At 31.8% G+C, this 4,745-nt stretch overlaps 1 non-coding gene across 1 annotated transcript; it reads left to right on the top strand.

Annotated features, from left to right (window-relative positions):
* Window positions 1–4,277: 4,277 nt before the first annotated feature.
* Trnah-gug lies at window positions 4,278–4,349 on the top strand. Its single transcript has one exon. It is a non-coding gene; the product is annotated as a tRNA-His (tRNA).
* The last annotated feature ends 396 nt before the right edge of the window (window positions 4,350–4,745 follow it).

Below are 4,745 nucleotides of genomic sequence, written 5' to 3'. Positions count from 1 at the left end.
TGCATTTGTGGAAAGTAATAGTCAAATTTTATTAATAAAAAAAAAGAATTGTTAGGGATTTGAGACTTTCTCTCCGAAAACCTGAAAGCTATTTAGGTTTTGTAATAAAAATGCTTTTATAATGCTTTAATGAGGTTGTAGAGCAGAAAGGCTAATCTTCATGAACTAGAACGCAATCTAGAAGTATCAACCAACTATAGGAGTACATAATCGAGACACTTATCAACCTCCTTGTTGTAGAGACCTGCTTAGTAGGACTGGATTTAGCTTCCTTATATCTCTATTATCTGTATAACAACACCAACTCAATGGTTATAAGGTTAAGTGAACAGAAATTGTTAAAATATCGTTTGTAATAAACATTTTAGGTAACTTTCTTTTTTTTCCTTCTTCAGACAACCTTGGTTAACCAGGGAATTATAATCAACCAAACAAGAAAAGAGAATTCAGTTTAACATTCAGTTATAAAAAATATGAACATTTCAGCAAACAAAACATTTTCTAGTTCATTAAATTTTTCTCTGGGATTTTCTTACAAAGTTGACTACATATTTATGAACTCTTAAAAACAGGATACGGTTAAGATTGCTACTACAAATTTTTATTATATACAAAGTGCTACTCCCCCGCGTTAATACGACATATAATTTATTAAGTTCTTCCTATTTTTAACACCTCATTTTTCTCACCTGCAGCATATTTTCATTTCAGCATATTGTAAACTAAAAATTAAAACTCTATATTAACGTGATGTTCACATCAACAGATAAGCGCAGTTGAAGTGGCGATGAAAATTATAACGCGCTTTCAGCTGTATTTCGCTGGAATATTGTTAATTCTATCACTAAAAAATCAATGTTTACTCTTCTCAATCACTGATGTTTCCAAAATTTCTGCCGTATCCAAACAAATTATCCACTGTAAACTTTCGAATTGAGTAAATAAATCATAAATGAACCGACAGCGCAAATACAAGAAAACTATTGGGATGAGCTGAAAGTTTTCCTGAACAAAATATAATAAAGATGCTAAAGTTCGGATGGTAACGATGTTTATGAGTTGAAATTGGAATTTAAGAATAAGACTGTTACGTGACATCTTACGTTAGGTATTGCATTTAGATAGTAATTAAATATAGTAGGATTTTAGAAAAATTTGTCAAGAAATGGTGATGGTCATTCAGTTGTCGAAAATAAATTACACTAAAATTATACAGGGTGATTCATTAACAATGGGAAAATCGAAAGCTGAAGATACTACACGTGAAATGGTGACCATTGGCGCAAACATGCCTTATCCGAAAGTTGATAGTTTCGGAAACACAGGGTGTTGAAAGTTAAAATTTTAAATCGTTTTTTTGCGGTTATTCTGAAAATATGTAGGTTAGGAACTTGAAAATTTGTGAAACTATATTTTTTTAGGCGACGAATAAGATGCGTGTTGTAATTTCAGCATTGCTCATAGAGGGCGCCACTTACGACCAATTTTACCGAAAATTTAGTTAATAACTTTTTACCCTGTATGTCTAACATGAAACTTGATTCAAAACCTGAAAGAGCAATCATTTTTTTATTAATTGTGTATTCTTGTTTCATTTCGGTATCTCGATCCGTTTTCGAGAAAAATCGATTTAACGAACACTATGTTTTGATAATATGAGAAATTAAAGGCGAAACAAACCAAGTGTTTCTTCATGTTATTACAACAATTAGCTATAAAACAAATGAAATTCGTAATAACGATTTAAAGTCAGTGTTCGAAGAATCCACCGTTGACATTTACACACTTTACACAACGTTTTCTGAGAGATAGATCTTCGAGTTTGAAACAACATATTGGGATTGCGTTTGACTTCGTTGGCAGCGATTTGTATTCTTTGCCACAAAGATTAATTAAGGAATATTGACATAACTGCGTCCATAGAATACCATAAAATACAATGTTTATCAATTTTTTTTTGAACTTCTTTATGCTTCATTCTAAAAAATAATTAACGTAATAAATTTAAAATTCGATAAAATTCATATCGAGCAATGTGACAACACGAGGTATAAGGTGTCCAGCAACCACCAATACCAATTCAGTTGGTATCTGGATTCGACCGTGTCGGAGTGTTTTTTGTGTACCACTATTTCCTTTTCTTGAGGTGTTTTCCAGTGAGTGCGCGAAAATTGGATTCGAAGGTGTCGTGCTTGCATCGAAACTGGTGGTGGTGGATATTTAGAGCATATGTTGTAGTTTGTTTTGTACTTGTGCGTTTAAAAATTACTGAATTTTGCTTTTTGGCAAGTATCTAAATTATTTTTAATACGTATGATTATTTGGACGACGTGAATCTTTGGGTACTTTGATTACATATTTTTCAAATACGTAATTTGATTAAAACTTAAGTACTTGTTTTAAGAGATTCATAATTACTAAAATTGGAGATAAAATTTAAGCACAACACTATCTTCGTACTACAAAATCGATACATTTTAAAAACTGGAAAACAATTGTCTTGAAATTTACTAAATGTTTCACAATAATAGCTGCTTACATTTTTTCCATAGGACAAGTCTGCCAGGTGTACACGTGGTGTGCATCAGCAGGTTAAGCGCTGTTGTCACGTTGTGATAAAACTCCCCAATATTAATACTCGAATGCTCGAATACTAGAATGTCAAACAATTTTTATACTTTTGTTACCAGTTTTAAATTTTATTTATCATATTCTGGCATAATAGGAAGCACTAACTAAATTATCATGAATTTCCAAGCTTTTATACAGGGTTAGTCGGGAGAATTTCACCATACTCCAGGAATGGATTCTACACGTCAAATAACAAAAAAATTTAGTTATGCGATTTTAAATCAAAGTGTGTCATGTTTTAAGTTCAAACGTAGGATATTTCTCAGTGCCATTTTATGTTACGATAGTTTAACATTTGATTTATTATATTTGTTTAACATATGTTTCTGCGATCAGTGTTATAAAATTTCAAGAACTTATTCAAATTTGAAGTATGCAAATATGGTGTTTGTTTATGGTTTTTGTAATGGGAATACTAATGCCCCTGTTGAATATAATAATTTTCAGTTTTCTTTAAACGTGTCATGTGGTATGATCGTTAGTTATTTAATTGGCCCTTTGATTTTGGAGAATCGACTCACAAGAGACCACTACTTAATTGTTTTACAAAATGAATTACAAGTACTACTAGAGGATGTCCCTATGAGAATGCGAATGTACTATCAGCACAATGGAGCTCTAACACATTTCGCTCGTCCAGACAAACTACATTTGAACGTGAGGTTTCCAGGGCGTTGGATTGGCTGCGGTGGTCCTTTGGTTGGCCTCCAAGATCTCCAGACCTCACAAAACTAGATTTTCGTGTATGGGACTTATGAAGTGTACAAAGTTAGAATGAATAGGCGCTAATTTGACGTCTCCATACTGCAGCACTTATTAAAAAATGTCCTTCGTAGACGAAACAGGAAGTGTTTAGAGGTCAATGGTGGTGTTTTTGAACATATAATCAAAGGACTGGACTAACTTTTTAAAACTAAGCTTGACTCGACTTCAAACTGCATCACTATTTTTAGATAATAAATAAATAAAAAAATAAAGCAAAATAGTAAAACATTTACATAGAATTTAGTACAAAATGATCAGTACTCTATCGCCAAGTTAATTTCAGAATTCAGTTTTACTACGTTTGCGTTTACTACCCGTAATATTACCTCTGACGTATGTTTTAGAATTACTTGTTAATTTTTTATAGTATTACCCTAATCTCTTAATATTACTAACTATTGCAAATAATGTGTAACAACATAGTATAAATTCCAAATCATAGACGTGAATTGCAATATCCAGTCAATTAAAAAAATTACAACATTTTGATGATTACTGGTTTCTCATACAAATGTCAGTTAAAACAATAGTGTGCAAGGTCAAATATTATGAATGCACGATGCACAAAAAATCAACATATGTGAGAAAATTTGGGAGGTATTATGAGTACAAATTTAATGTAATTTGGACTCAAATGATGCCAATAATTAATAACAATAACATGTTTTATTAATAAAAATAATAGATAAATAACTTTCATCGCATGCTCATCGTCATGGAAAGGAATTTGTTTTTACAGTCCCGAGTAATGAGATTTGATACCCATCAAATAATTGAGCGGTAAAAAACCGACCGCTAGATTTCACCGTCTTAATAACTAGATCGGAGATAAATCTGTTTTGATTTTAACAATGGGTTTTTAACGTTCATCGTCTCCAATAGCCGTGATCGTCTAGTGGTTAGGACCCTACGTTGTGGCCGTAGTAACCCAGGTTCGAATCCTGGTCACGGCAATGTGCAAACATTGTCACGGAGGAGACATTTTTTTAATCCTGGATCTTTAACATCACTTCGATGGAGGAAAGAAATTAACAAATTATGGAATAAATATAATAAAATTGAAGAATCGTTTTTCTAATCGAACTCTCAGTACATTTTGGTAAATATAGTATGTTTTTAGTTTAAATTCTCATTTTTATGAATGTTTATTTTTATAAACATTCTTACTGAAAAGACTAGACAAAAATCACAAGGTGGTATTTTGCAATAAGAAATGTATATGCCATTTGTTTATCGTTAATCGCGTTAGTGGCAAGAAAAACAGTTTTCTAGAGAAAACAATAGTTTAATCTCTAGTAAGAAATGTTATACAGTACGCACCTAAAGTATGGATTAAATTCAGTAAAAAC

The sequence above is a fragment of the Anoplophora glabripennis genome, unplaced genomic scaffold, assembly GCF_000390285.2.
Source record: "Anoplophora glabripennis isolate ALB-LARVAE unplaced genomic scaffold, Agla_2.0 scaffold475, whole genome shotgun sequence".
Classification (NCBI taxonomy): domain Eukaryota; kingdom Metazoa; phylum Arthropoda; class Insecta; order Coleoptera; family Cerambycidae; genus Anoplophora; species Anoplophora glabripennis.
The sequence above is the reverse complement of the archived record's forward strand: the minus strand, read 5'-3'. Positions and strand labels throughout refer to the sequence as shown.